This window comes from Notothenia rossii (genome assembly GCF_949606895.1).
Source record: "Notothenia rossii genome assembly, chromosome: 11".
In the NCBI taxonomy this organism is placed as follows: Eukaryota; Metazoa; Chordata; class Actinopteri; order Perciformes; family Nototheniidae; genus Notothenia; species Notothenia rossii.
This window is the reverse complement of record NC_136910.1, coordinates 8,345,475-8,361,172: the sequence shown is the minus strand read 5'-3', so window position 1 is coordinate 8,361,172 and position 15,698 is coordinate 8,345,475. Positions and strand designations below refer to the sequence as shown.

The window sequence follows — 15,698 nt, the reverse complement described above, 5'->3', positions numbered from 1 at the left end:
TAAAGAGACTGCAGTGTTGCACTCAGGTTTTCAAAAGAAACTCAGTCGTAAGGAACACTGCTGGTGAGGATGGAATTGAGGCAGAGAGACATAATGAATTTGCAATGCTTAAAACTGGCCTTTTACTGTTAATTCATTCGTTTTTTTAAAGTGGACCTATCATGCTATATTTGAATAATATAGTGTACGACCATACCTATATAAGGCATATTTATACTTTTTATTTTTCAAAATACCAAACAGATCATGCATTTTAGCCATTCCTCATTTTGCATGGGCTGATTCTGTGAGAACAGCACCATCTACAGGCCTGGCATATGGACTAAAGCGTCTCCAGCGCTTTCGAACGGCAATGTCCGTGGCTGTCTCCTCCTGATTGGTGGAGTTGGCCCAATAGCCGTAGCGCCACTTCTGTGACGTCAGAGAAGTGTTCAAATCTGGATCAGTCTGTATCAGATCCGTTGCAGCCCCTTTTTAAGAGATTTGGGTATGGAGGAAAATAGAGAGGGTTGTGTTTTCTGACACTTGGTGAGTTCCCTGGAACACCGAGGACACATGTTCATGTATAAAAGACGTACAAAAGTGCATTTTAAGACTTCACTGAGTTATTTGACTGAATCAGGCTAAGGTGTAAACATTTAAAATGACATGTTTGTTTACATTTCCTGCTGTAGACTTAATATTTGACCGTCGTATTAGGGAAAGCTGTCACTTCTATTCTTTGCAAGTCTTCATTTTAAAGCTCTAAAAAAAAATCATGACTTGACATTGTCTTATAACTCCGAGTTGTTGCAAGATTAGACATGTTTCCATCAAACGCTGAGACCACCAAGTGTAAACAATCATGTATCTAATGTTATACTTTATAACCAAGCTACTATCCCCATGCTACGAAGATAGATAAATGTGTGTGTGCAGACTTTGGTTTAGTGTTTCGCTGCCTCACACGTTTCCCCTTAGTCTTTGCAAACTCATGATTGCTTGTGGATGTTAGAAATAGCTCAGTGCTTTAGATTACTCATTACCCCCTTCCTTTTTGTTCCCCGTGGCTGTCTCATGTTTATATTCATGCAGTCTTATTCTCGCTCATGACTTCAATCATGTGGGCTGTTGCTATCAGCTCTGGCACGCATGTTGCTTGTTATTTTTTTAGGGCAGCGGTGCTTTCAGGTTATAGCTGCACTCGGTGGGTGCGTTTATGGGGCGACGTGCTGCGGGTATTGTTCCTTTGTGTGCGTGTGCTCCATAATATTTCCTCACTGCAAGGCCTGCTTTCTTTTGGAAAATGTTTAAAACTCGGAAAGCATAACATCGTTCTAACAGATTTGTATATATCAAATGCGTGAACTTGCATCTCTGCAGTCCTCATCCTGATTATAATGGATACTGAAACGTCATAAAAAGGATGAATTAGTTTCACAAAGTACAAGGTTTTAATCTGTGTGGGTCGGATGGTGTTATAGAAGCATTTGTAAGCTGAAATAAAGTTTTCCTTTCTGTCCTTGGATGTGTGCTGACAAAAGGAACACTTCTGTAATTATTTTCCCGACGCCGCCGTTTAGAAATCACCTCCTTGTTCTTTTCTCACTTTGCTCCGCCGCACTCACAGCAGATGAAAAGCCTCCACATAAAGTTGAAGGAAAAGGCACATTTGTCAAAAGAGAGGAATGTAAAGTGTTGAGTTATGTTCAACATTTCAGTCCAGATCGAGTTTAAAGAAAAAAGCGGCATCTTCTATTGTCTTTTCTTTCTCCTTTCTCTTCTGGGTCGTCTCCCTCAGGGCCAGCAGCTCTTTCAGCTTCCTCAGGTGCTTCAGGACATCAACAGGTGCCACGGCATCATGTTTTCTCCTCGTAGCCCCGTGTGAGCCCCAGGCTGTCTACCTCCTCTAACACTAGCTTACATCTGAACATCCACATCCTCCAGCAGCCTCTTACAACAGCAGGCTTGAGTCTGCTGTCTCTTCTCGTCCCTCTCAGCTAAGATATCAGTGTGTTGTGAGTTTTAGTGTTGATATACGATGCCGTGATTTTTCTCTCCTGCTTTCTGTTCTGTCACATTGAACATTGCATCGACTAACTTTGAATCATCTTTTTTTTGATATATCAACAACAGATTCTAGTGGATAAAAGAATGTTTTGCTGCCTTACTGAAACAAGAGTCTACGGTATTGTGTGTGTGTGTGTGTGTGTGTGTGTGTGTGTGTGTGTGTGTGTGTGTGTGTGTCAAAAGTCAGCTTTATTGTCAAGAATTCTACATGTTGTACATCCAGAAATCTCGAAAAATCGTTTCTCAAAGTCCTACAGAGTGACATATATACATCAAACAACAAACAACAAAAAAACAAAAAGGGCCAGATAACCGGGGTATACAGTTTTAAATGTTAATAATTAATTGTGTGTGTGTGTGTGTGTGTGTGTGTGTGTGTGTGTGTGTGTGTGTGTGTGTGTGTGTGTGTGTGTGTTTAAGACTCAAACTTTAGAGAAAGCTTAAGTTTCAGTATGTGTCATGCATATTGGTCAATGCTCAAGACACATGGTACGTTAAGGGGCGGGACATCTCTAAGCGTTTGATCAATCACAACAGAGCCCGCCAGCTAACCAATCAGAGCAGACTGGGCTCTGGTTTCAGACAGAGGGTGAAAAGAGGTGCTGCAGCACAGGCAGTATGAGAAAAATAAGGAGCTTTTTGAACATTAGAGCATGGAGGCATGACACAGTAGACTCTCTAGGAACAAGATACAAATATGAGCATGAAAATGAGCAGAATAGGGCCCCTTTAATTGTCTTTGTTTTGGTTTGTTAAACATATTTTAGTTTTTTTCATTAGGGAGAGAAACATAAGCATGGCATATTCACTGAGCGGAACAATGCCACAAATGATAGCATTTAATTTGCATAGTGCAAAAGCACAATAAAAATGCAATAACATACAAATGCGAGTATACATGGCAGATAGCAAGTTCAGAATTAAGGATGGCAATAAAAATGCCATAAGATAATACATTTTTTCAAGGAGAGAGGCTTTATTAGCCCTGGCTACATGCCGGATTATTCAATATAATTGTGTGTGTGTGTTTGTTCTGGGCAGCTTCCAGGTGTGATGTGAGTAACTGTGAGGGGAAGCAGGGCGATCCTATAAACCAGAAGGCTCTCAAGAGTCTTCCTTTGACAGCGGTGGGAAGTCATTAGCTGTGCTTGAATACAATTTAAGATACTTTTTCAGTTGTATCCCGCTATACACACACATAACATACAGTACTATAGTTACTATTTAAATTGACATAGAATACAATTAAGTAAAAAAAACTATATATATCTAGTTACTTATTCACCAATACCATATGCATAACACATTTTGTAGTGTAGATTAAAACTCTGAACAACATACCAACAAACATTATTATTCTGTTTTGTGTTATTATCTCAATAGGGGAGATAACAACTAAAGTTTTTTTTATTATATTTATAATAATGGATTCCTGGAGCTGAGCATTATCAGAGTTTTCTGTACGTAAAGGATATGTCAATTATGAGCAATAATACTCTAGCTGCATCCTTGTTACTCCTATACTCCTTAAACAGATTTTGGAATACTTCTTCTTCCACTGTTCCTGGATGATTAAATATATGTTATGTTAAAGTTAAATATATGCACATGCAAATATATGAGTATCTGACCTGTAGACCCGCTGTGTTACTGATCCTGCGGCGGACCTGCTCCTCGACCTTTAGAGACTCAGGTTTGAATTATGCAGGAGGGTATCTTCTCCTGGTAACTAAATATACTGTTTATTGTTACTGCCCAGCGAGCTTCAGAGAACACTGCTCACGCTGCTCATTGTGTCCTCAGTCAAGAGGAGGAAGAGACCTGATGTCCTTTGCCGCCCGTTGGGAAATTGAAATGGAAATGTGATAAATTGCTTCATGTCAGTCTAACCTCATTGTTGCAAGCTAGCTGATGTTGTCATTACTTTAAAGTGCCGTGCCGAGTTACATGTACTATTTAATCGTCCAGCAGTTGATTAATGTTGTTCTGATATCAGGGAGGAAGGCGGGCGGTGTCAGCTCTCTCCGCCGCGGCCGTGAGCCCTGCTGCATTGTGGGTCCTCATTTATCCGGATGATTGTTTCTGTATCCTCTCAAGCTAATAAAAAGCTATTTCAGTCCCTAACTGACTGAGAGCCTTCAGGCTTATCTTTGCCTGTGTAACCCTACCATTCCCATGTTCCTATAACTGATAGATGCTTTTCAAAAGTGCCCTGCACATATTTAAGCGGAGTAAATATCATTATATCTGCTGCCAGTGGATACACGGTCTTGGTGCGTGGCCAAGAATGAATTTGTCCATCATCCATTTCTGCTGATGTTTGGTTTTTGGTCGAGAAACAAAAGCTGCAAGTGGTTTTATTCTATGGACCCCGAAGCCTAGAAATATTTGGGATTGAATCGACAAGATGAAATCAATGTATTCAATTTAGTTGAAGGAATTAAAATAGATTTATTTTTGCTTTCAGTTTTCAAAATCTGGTCTTAATTCAATGTTATTTGTTGGTCCTTTTTCTGCTGTTCAATTGTCTGTGTGATAAAAAAGAACTATATTATAGGAATTATGGTTAAAAAAACTTTTCCTAAATAAACTGATTGAAAAAACACGGTGAGTTCTCGACTCAAAGTCAACCGTGTATAACTTTCAGAGCTTTCAACTTCAATTCAAGGCCTTTCTCTTAAATAAAATACGGTGTTGAAGGATTGTAAATTAACGTTATCTTAAGGTGTTGTGTAAAAGACCGTTTTAAAGAAGAGTTAAAAAAAACCTGCCTATACTGTATGACACAAAGGGTTACCTATGTGATTGGACACACTGCAAACACGTTTTTAAAAAGGTTGAATCACAATGGTCCTAATTAAAGTTTTGGAATGGATTTATTTTCGAAAAATTTGAGTTTTTTTCGGAGCAGAGTTGAGTGGGATAAACAGAACTTGATAAAAGAGGAAGCATCAGAGAACAGAGGATGGATGGATGAGTTCCTCTCCTGAGGGGCGGGACTCTGTCTCAGACTCTGGCTCTGACTCACTCACAGCACTGGTGCGGAGCTCCTTCACGAAACACTGATTTGATTGAAGTGAACCTGAGCAGGTTTGTGAAAAGCAGGAGTTCTTTAGGGACTGGAAGAGCTCTGGAGTCGTCCTTGTGTTGCCTCTGCCATCTGAATACCAATCATCTATCGCTCTTATTCCGAAGGCCTGTTGGAGGATTGTTTGGCTGTGACCGTGCAACATCAACAATGTCAGCTCACAAGGTCTCAGTCTGTCTTCTTGGCCAACCAGCTACAGAATGCAAAATATATACATATTTACAAAGTGCTTTACAAAAATGAAAAGCATTAGGAAATAGTGCAGTGGAATCACATTATAAAAAATTATTTTAAAACAGTCATTAAAAGCGAAGAAAATAAAATCAAAAGTCAACTTTATTGTCAATCTTCCAGTTTGTGTGTACAGACCATAGACTGTAAATGGACGTAGTGTCCGTGACGTCACCCATATGATTCTGCGGACTTGCCGAGTAGCCCTTAGTAGGCGGAGTCGGCCACTAACGCTTTTCAGCGACGTCAGTCTAATCCCGCCTGCTCCAAATAAGGGCAAAGAGGCGGAGCCGAGGCGGGACCTGCTGCCTCCGAACTGGAAGTAAACAGAGCTAGCTCAGGCTAGGAAGCTAAGCTAACATGAAATATATGCATACCAAGTTACTGCTAACAGTGTAGTTCCCCTATATAAACGTTACATTCATAATCAAATGAGACAATCTGCAAGAGAATTTGCTATATTTTGTTATTCTTAATGCTTGTCATTCACACGTTAAGAAAATAAGTACCGATCCATAGCAGAACCAGTGTGGTGATGTTCAGCTTAATAAGCCTTGTTCAACATAATTTATTTAGCTAATACTACAGCAGGCGAACCAAGTCTGCGTTTCGCTGCATTCCTTGATCCCCAGTTATAACGACGGACTTCTTGGAAGTTCTGTTAGTACATTCAAGCGCACAGCACGACATTTTAATTGTCTGGTATTTGTAACAATATTCCCTAAAAGGCACAATCACCATGAACACGACTAAAGGGTCAAGTACAGTACTATGACTAACTAACGTTGTAGCCTCTATGGTTGTAGCCTAGCAGAGTGGACAAGTTGCCGTTAGCTGACAGTGAGGCATGTTATTTATGCAAAACCTTTAAGACCTAATATAAATAAAAGGGTCGTGTTAGAAAACAATTCACTCACAGATTCATAATCATGAAGGTGGAATCTAACTATATCGATAATAATATTTATTGCATCCATCGGTAGAAACATGTTTTTTTCTGCTGTAAAGTTGGGAATTTTAACATGGGGGTCTATGGAAATTGCTCCTTTCTGCAGTCAGTCCTAGCGGCCGATGTATGAACTGCAGTTTGTTGCACTTCCGTATTGGCGTCCCGGCTGTTCCCCAGAGTTTGCTGCTTGGTACAGACAGAGAGATCGAAATACCGTTTCCCACAATCCCGAATATAAAAACAATTGTATGTAAAAATATGTGTGCAAATATGTATATATATATACACACATTTTTACATGTGCACACATTAAGACCTAAATAAAAACAATCAATATATACAAAATAACAGTCGCTTCAATATTTGATAACTACATTAGTGCAAAATTGTCCATAGAATGTGTGTAGCCCAGTTGTTCCCTAGTTTAATCAGGGAAGGGCCCTGAGTTCGTTAACTCAATAAATCTAATTTACAATGAAGAATACATGTGGTAATGTTGTCTTATTTCTCTTAAATTATCCTGTTTATATTTGACCAATGTACCCTTTATGTTATATTGCCTTGTTATCACCTTTAAGTACTGTAACTTCGCTAGTATTAGATTATGTCTACTCTACTATAACATATAGCTACACACTGAACAATTTAGCTGAGTGACATATAAAAGAAATGTATATTTAAATGTGTTGAGCACAATGACACTTTACCTTAAAACATTAGTTTAAATACCTCCATTGATATAAATCCACAAATATCACACTGGAATCAGTTTTAGAAATAGAGATCTCAATTATTTACTGTATACTTGTGAACAAACAGGAAATACACAGTCAGAATGTAACTTCAATAATATCTGATTAATAATCCCTTTAACTAGAAATTATTAATCATATCAAAATATTATAAGGTCACCTTTGAATACAATTTCACACTTAACTCAGTGGGCCCACACTCACTCAGTGGGCCCACACTCACTCAGCACACACACACACACACACACACACACACACACACACACACACACACACACACACACACACACACACACACACACACACACACACACACACACACACACACACACACACACACACACAAGCCGGCAAATACAATTAAATAAAACCCCTCACGTTGCAGGCCTGATGTGATGCTTGAGAGCGTTGAAAGTCAAAACTATTTGTCTTCTTCACTCAAATGAGCAATAAAACCAGAGCGATACCTTACATCTTCAACTCCAAACTGCAGCTGTACCCTACCGATCCCTCAGTCTCAGATGGCGATCAACGGTGGCGGGAAGGTGTCCAGCGACGGCGTGCTCTCTGGTATTGTCCAAAGCTCCTCACTGTCACCAACTTGCAGCAAAACTGATAAAGATCTTCAGGGTTTCCATGCCGAAAAACCCCGAACTGAAGCCAATAACGCCAGCTGAGTTAGATATAACGTGGCCATTCACTGTATTAATGAATGCAAACACTCAGTTGCTAACAAGCTAATACACACGTGGATTACTCTGGGACAAACTTGGAGTAGAAAGGTAATCAGTTCCTTGCAGACAGCGTGTAGAAAAGAATCTATATGAAGACTGTCGAGTTGATAATCTTGAGACACTAACTACGTACTAATTTGTTATAAACTGTCAACTTTTATTCACTCTCTGTGCCGCGACTTTATCAGTCAAGCCACCACTCTCACCCACACTCCTCTCCCGCCTTCACTTCCTGCAACTTCAACCCTTGACTTTCAAATTAAAACACAATATTTATAATTATATATTTTAGTCTTTTAAACATATGTATTACCCTTTCCCTTTTTAAACCGTTGTGAAATATCTTTTAATCGTTATCTTTGTGTGAACTAGATATTTTAACAACACTTATACTAAATGACATATTTATTATCTTGTTTTAATTTCAATGTAAGCGTTATTTTCAACCTGGTTACATGTGCAAAATATTAGTGCAAGATTATGATAAACATAAAACAAGCTAATATAGAATAATACAGGTATAAAAAAACAATAATACGAGTTACAGTGCAGTCTGAGATATAAATAGTTTCATTAAAAGCAGCGGCAGAAACCCTGAGGAGTCTGGTCCTGTGTTTCTGGAGCTGAACTCAGATCGAGGAGGCAGGGTGACCTTGGTGCGTTGCAGAGGCTGCCAGTGTGATTATGGTAATTCCCCCCCCCCCCCCCCCATGCTGCCCTACAGTCAACTCTTCCTACTAGGTGACACCGATCTCACTTCCTCCGCCACCTCCACCCTGCAGCCTCACTGATTACAACACCGGGGGAATGTTCTCCACAGTAACGCTGCCTACTTTAATTGAAAGGTTGCCTATTTGTGTGCCCACTTAGTTTATGGACCTCTATTTGCATCTGCTATGTGAATCCAATCTACGACGTCAATATTTATTTCAGAGGCTATTTCTCTGCTCTGTTGAAATTACCTTGGTGTTTAGTTCCAAGGTTCTGCGATGGAGAAGCACATCACGCTGGCTTCATAACCTTGAACGCAGGAAGTGATTTCATGCCCTTCTTCATCGGGATGTAGGCCTAGAATTCGAGTAATTTCATCCAAGGTCAGCCATTGTGCTTGTTAGATGAAAAACAGTCTTGAGTGATTACTGCGTTTGGTCGTGACAAGAATACGGCTCTTTGTATAACGGCTCCTCTTACCCAACTCAAGGAGCATTAGACCTATTCGGATCTACATTCACTCATTTCTAAATTGCTTCTGTTTTGCTTCTTTAGTTAAATACATGTTCATATGCAGACACACACACTCACCAGGATGAGATATGATTATGCTTTCCCTCAGCAGTGCGGAGGATGTGACTTGTGTGGGGTATTGATTTTTCGCGATGCCCCCTGGACTCTGGGGCAGCATAAATATTATCATATTTTCTCCCATGTGGCACATTTGGACAAGGAAGAAAACTGTTATTATAAAAGGCATCAATCTCTCAGGAAAGCAAGGGCAAGGTTTGTTTACAGTGGCCATGTTGGCACGCTGTGAAATTGATAAATAGTATCTGTTCCTCCAGGCTAAAGCTTGGCATGGATGATTGTTTTTGTGGTTTCTTTTGTATATGTAGACGACAGGAGAGGTTCTGATCGGTTTTGTGTTTTCACTTTGAATCTGTGTCTCCCTTCTCTACTTGACTGCAGTGCATGAGCGCATGTGTGAAGTGTTTTGTCACCTTGAGAGTGTGGATGCCCTTCACATCTTGACTCTGCACATGAATTGTATTTATTCTAATGCTATCAAAATTATCGCGTTAACGGCGGTAATTAATTTTTTTAATTAATTGCGTTAAAATATTTAAGGCATTTAACGCATGTGCAGAATGGCCCGCCCCATACATCCCACCAGTGGCAACACTGGGGTAGGCTACAGCCATACCAAGAAATGGCTTAGCCCCACCTTAGCCCCACCATGACAAATGATGTTAAAGTAAGCAAAATAAAGTCCGCCAACTCGCGCCGAGTAAATTGCACAGACAGCAGTTAGTAAGATTGATTTCAGTAGTCACTTGTCTGGAAATACCGAAGACTAGAAACGGTTTTGAAAACTTTTGGCACGTAGTGATCGTCTTTTCAATAGAACATCTTTGATAATGTCTTCTGGCCAATCAGAATCACGATAACCGCGTGGTGTTTTTGCAGGAAGTCCTGACGGAGAATACTTTTGCTGAAGTACATATATCGATACAACATTACGTGTTGATAGAAATCAACACGTAATGAAATAAGACCCCACGGTTTGATGATTGATAGTTGTGTGGGCTGTCTTTCATTTTGACACACAGAACAATGTTATAATAAACATCTACTGTATGTTAAATGGATATATCCGCCTTCTTTCATTTATCTTTCCATTCCCACAACAATATACATAAAGAAATGGCATATTTTGGAAATAGTTCGAATGGGGATTAATCATGATTAATTAATTTTTAAGCTGTGATTAATCTGATTAAAAATGTTAATCGTTTGACAAGTTTAAAAAAACACAATCATAAGACATAATGGAGACATGTGACATTGGACACCCCAATAAGCTAGGGAGATTGGGAATAGAGACACCAAACATAAAGTATTTCATGATATAACATATAATACATATACAACTCATGCCACTTGTGTTCATACCCTAACACCTAAAAAACTAAACTAAACAACAATCGTCTACAAATATTCTTCCTCAAATCATCTTCAACAATTAAAACATAATTAAACATAGACACCCTAACTAAACAGAGACACATTATGTGGCGGCTCAATCCCCAGTTACGTTTGAGTCGCCGAGAGGCTAAACTTGGCTATAAACTGTGACGCGTTTTCGAAGAGAAAGTCCATACTGAAGCAAGATAGTTTTAGGATATTTAATAACTTCATAACATCGTAACTATGGACCAAACGGTCAACAGAAAAAATGACAGCACAAGCTCACCCTCTGTCAGCCGCACTCGACATCAAACAGGTGATTTATATAACCAAACCACACCCATGTGACAATTACCGGAAGTGCTCAACAAACAAATAAAAGTGACGTAAACAAATAATAATACAAATAATGAACTTGGGCTAAGTAGCGTTATGGCACCTGCACATTATATAGTGATACATATAGATGAAGTTCAGGAAAACTACATTTGTGTAGAAGTCCATAGCCATTCAGCGTATTTAATCTCTGACAAATGTTGCTATGAGTGTTTCGACAAAGATAAACACCTTTTTATAGTGTTATCAATCTCATTCAAAATGTGAGGACCTCAGCAGACCACATTGAAGCGGGAACATTTAAGTTTGTGCTTTTTTACCCTTTATAAAGAAGGATAATAAAACATCTGAAAGGGTTTCTTCACTCCCCCCCACGAGGAGATGGATGAGGATGTTAGATTGGACGAGGACTGATTGCGAGTCATGCTGCTCCACTTTAAGGAAAGCATCAGCGATGGAGATGATATTCCTCTTATCTCCTTCTGTCTGATGACACAGTCGAATCCATTTCATTCCCAGGTGGAAAATATCTTTAATAGAGCCCCCTCGATCTGACAGCACTATTATGGTAGAAATGAGGCTTTGAAATGGATGCCACTAACGACACTCTATAAAGTAGACAAAAGACCATGTGACAGATCGGGTCTGCCTCCAGTAGAGTCGCCCTGACATTTCATTATTTTTACTTGCCTTCATAAGGTCTGCTCAAATACCAAAGTCAAAGAAAGTTGCCTAACTCCAAAAAGAACCCCCCCTTCTTGATGAACAAAGTGCTAAACCAATCATGTAAGTAGTCACAGAATAAAAGCTCAAATATTCTGATAATCAATGTCATTTATCCAAAACCAAATCATTTAATTTATTTCTGTTTTCTAAATTGTGAAGATTTCATTTGTCTTCTTTTTATTTGTACATGGTTGAGTTTTGCAGTTGTATTGGCTTTGGTGTATTAGCTTAAGCATATATTATATACACGTTTATTTTTTAACTACAAAATGTTCCCCTTAGATATTATCTTTTTAATAATTTAACAAATATAAAAAAAAAATATGTTTTTTTTTTAATGAATTGTTTCAAAAATGCCACCCATATAAAAACTTGCCTCACAATATCAAGTATTGATCAGGCTATAATGGACCTATTTTGACTATTTTCACCAAATGATACATTGAAGGACATCATTATAATGCTTATGTAAATTGTGCAGATGTGAAACATAGAAGGTATAGGGTCAAACATGTTGGTTGCAGTTCAAAAACCCAACATGTTTTTATTTTTTTAAGACAGGTCAAACACTCCAGTCTCAGGTGGCACTAGATGACACCATCACGATGTGTGAAACTGTGTCTCTCTCAACCTCAAAATCCAAACGTTATTGTTCTACTCAGGTCTGACAGTCAGCAGGCCTAAAAAAAACCTGCTGAACAAAATTACCACAACCACAGTGTGAAATTCATCATTAATTAATCTGTTACTTAAAGTGTTTTTTGCCTGAGGGATATAATAATTAAAGTGAACGAAAAGCCTTATTATAAGAACTTGATATATATTCCTGTACATCATGGTTGCACTCTTTGCTCCTGTATCACCCTTTCCTCATGAGGGTTTGCTTTTCATCAGTGTCCCCTGCCTCTTATTTGTGCTGGGCAAATAAATCTGATCAGGCGGTTCCCCAGTTTATTAGCCGACAGAGAGCCTGTGACTGCAGGAGTGCTGACTGCAGCACATCTCTGTGCAGGGCCACGAGATTTAATGCATACTGGATGGATCTGTCCGAGGCCAGGGTGTACAAATACTGCAAAGGAACCTGAAAGGCAGCAACCGCACAGCATCAACGGATGAAACTGTCCTGTGAGCCGAGCTTCTATTACATTATTCCTCAAATCAATCTTCCTTTATTATTAGGAAATAATGGCCTCAACTTTACTTAGTCTCATAATAATACACGACTAAATAAATATGGGTTGTCTTCTCACTGCTTATATCAATAGACTGATTAAATTACTAAGAGCACAGCAGTGGGTTGCCAAATGTTCTTTCATCCAGTACTGACAAAATGAATTGAATAAATAAACACATTGCCCTCATATTGTCCTCTCCTGAGTTATTTATTGGCTCAGCACTTAAAAGATGCACATCGATGAATACTAATGTTTGTCAGACATCCTTCTTGTAGACATCTTGTCAAATTAAGTGTTGAATGATATGCAGTTTTTCCTCTGATGATATCTTCTGTCCGACTCCTAAATAAAACCTCTGAGGATTAGACGTGATTTCACTGGAAAGGGTGACTCGTAGAAATGAATGAGAGATATCAACTGACTCTCATCGTAGTTTACTCTGATAAACCTACTGTATGTACCTATACCTGTACAGCAGTTTGAAATTCACTGATGAATATAGGATTGAGCAGCTGAAGAGCCAGATATTCCCCTCTGGACTGTTAAACCAAACCGAACTGAGAAGAGAGTCAATGTTAGGTTTAGCTGCCTGAAGCACATCTCCACATGAATGCTAAAGTTTAACTTCTGAAATGTTTGCCATGTAAACTTAGAAGCTGAGTATTTGTTAAAGTTCTCAGCTTGTTATGTCTGCAAAAAAGTATTAATGCAGATTCAACTTGACCTTTTGGCTTCGTTTTACCCACTTTGACACCAAGTAGATACAGTTACTATTCAAAAACAATTAAGGAATAAAACAAACATGCACCGGTGAAACCTATATACACCAACAAATGCTTCATGTTTCATAGAAAGCTTTGGCTAAAATTACCTTTGATACTTTCACCCTTCAATCCACTTTATGTTGCCTAATTTTAGCCTAAACATCTACATCTATGTGTAAATATAAATTCACTTCCAGGCCGATTGGTAACAGCAATGTCATCTCGCTTTTTCCCGCCCACATCCACTGTCTGTCTCTACGCTGATAAATAAAAGTGAAAACGACACGTAACATTTTGTTTTTCCACTAAATGTGATCATTACAATCAGCCACATGTGTCCTTCTCCTCTTTGCAGACTGTAAGTGGCCTTAGTTGTTGCAGTTTATAGCTACCATCATACCAAAGCTTCAGCAGCACCCAGTGAAAAGGTTTTTAAGTCTTTACAGCTGTATTTTCCATGGATTAGAGGATTTCTTTTTACTGTGTGCGGTGCCTCCACTGGCTTCAGAGAGAGGCAGCCTCGGGCAGCCTGGCCTCGGATCAGCTTACCGTCCCTTGTCTGCACCTTATCCCTCCGAGACTGGAAACACAAAGTTGACCCATAGTTTAACGGGCGGCCTGCAGTGATGGTGGAGCAGGTTTGATTTGACAGAGCGCTGCAGCGGGGATTAAACTGCGGTAGATAGCCCTGCGTGTGCGGTTGACTTAATCTACACAAAAGCACATCATTTTTTACCGGCTACGTTGCATGTCAGAATGTTGCAAGCTCACACAAAGATTTGAGGATGTTGATGATTACTTCAGGACGGCAACAATAAATACTCTCTGCATGAGAGAGCACGAGTGTGTCAGCGCGGCGTTAAAAATAATCGCGCACACCTCACGTCTCTGCTCCTGCTGAGTGCACAGAATCCTAAATCTTAAATCCCCTTCAGCAGGAGAGCCCACATGACAGCGCTGTTTAATATTCACGCTGTATGTGAGAGCGTCTCAGGTTGTCTCCTCTTCTTCACCCACAGATGGTGGTGTCACATGCCTTGCCAAGTGTCTCCTATGAAGAGTCGGTCCTGGCTGGTGTTAACTATTATCTTAGAAGCTGACTCACTACTCTTAAGACGCTCTAATTAACACTTTTATACTTGGTGTAATATGGAGGGGGTCGATAGCGATGAACCCATAGGTGTTACCCCCGCTTCTGCTCTTCCCTTCTCATACAAGGCGTTCTAACTTATTGCTTTTCACTTCTTGTTGTTTTTTTTTCAAATGTGCTGAAACTATACCATTATCATTACCTCCCCCGCCATCGTTTTCAGCCCCAGCAGGCAGCAAAACAGCTCTATAAATTCACTCCAAGGAGCAACCAAACAAATATACCCAAAGTTAGTGTTCTGCTGGTGAACTTAGTGGCATATTAAGCCGTTTAAGAGCCTGATTATTCTCAGGAGTCAGTGAAAAGAAAACAAGAGAGGACATTGGACTTATATTTGTCAGGAGGCAGCCCAAAAATGTTACTTTAATTCTGCTCCTGTCTCAAAACAGGCGGTAGCTTGCAATAATGTTTACCACATCAGATAAATGAAGTGCTTCTATGTCAGTGGTATGTAAGAAATACCAAATGTGTCTCCATACTAGTTAGAAACTAGGAGATGAGAAAAAAACACAACATGTTGATATCTTCTACTAAGTTTCCAACCCCAGGTTTCATCTACATGTGTTATATTTGTGCAGTTAATTAATTCAGGATTTTGGATCACTTAATTGTCTTGAATTGGTAAGAGCAGCAAAAGACTACATTTTAGCAACACTGCAGAATTACCATAACTTTCCTCAAACAACGTCTCTCATATTATCCTATCAATATTACACCAGATCCACAGCTCTGAAGTAAGAAAAAAACCCACTCAAATTCAATTTTTTTCTCTACTTTGAAGAGATCAGAGACCACATACTGTACGCTGCGCTATGTAATTGCAATTTAGTGGAACTTCTAAAAATGGAGCACCGTGAATCTTGTCAAATCTCAAAGCTGAAGCAACAACCTTCATTTTCTCCTCAAATCCACGTAAAATGTGAGATGAATGGATCAGAACAGTGCTCTGATTACCATCTGTCTCTCCATGATCATCTCCGCCACCACGCGCTGACGAGGCGTTTCTTTAGACGATGTTTACTCTGTGCGGTCACACACACACACACACACACACACACACAC

General features: G+C 39.5%; 1 protein-coding gene and 1 long non-coding RNA gene across 6 annotated transcripts in view; one reads left to right on the top strand and one right to left on the bottom strand.

Moving 5' to 3' along the window:
- Window positions 1–15,698, top strand: part of rhbdl1 (rhomboid, veinlet-like 1) — a 62,561-nt gene that overhangs the window by 37,365 nt on the left and 9,498 nt on the right. The gene's annotated exons all lie outside the window — the stretch shown is intronic.
- On the bottom strand, window positions 4,907–8,127 carry LOC307023500. Its single transcript, XR_013803720.1, has 2 exons — window positions 7,448–8,127; window positions 4,907–5,330 (listed from the first exon to the last, which is right to left on the bottom strand). It is a non-coding gene; the product is annotated as an uncharacterized lncRNA (long non-coding RNA).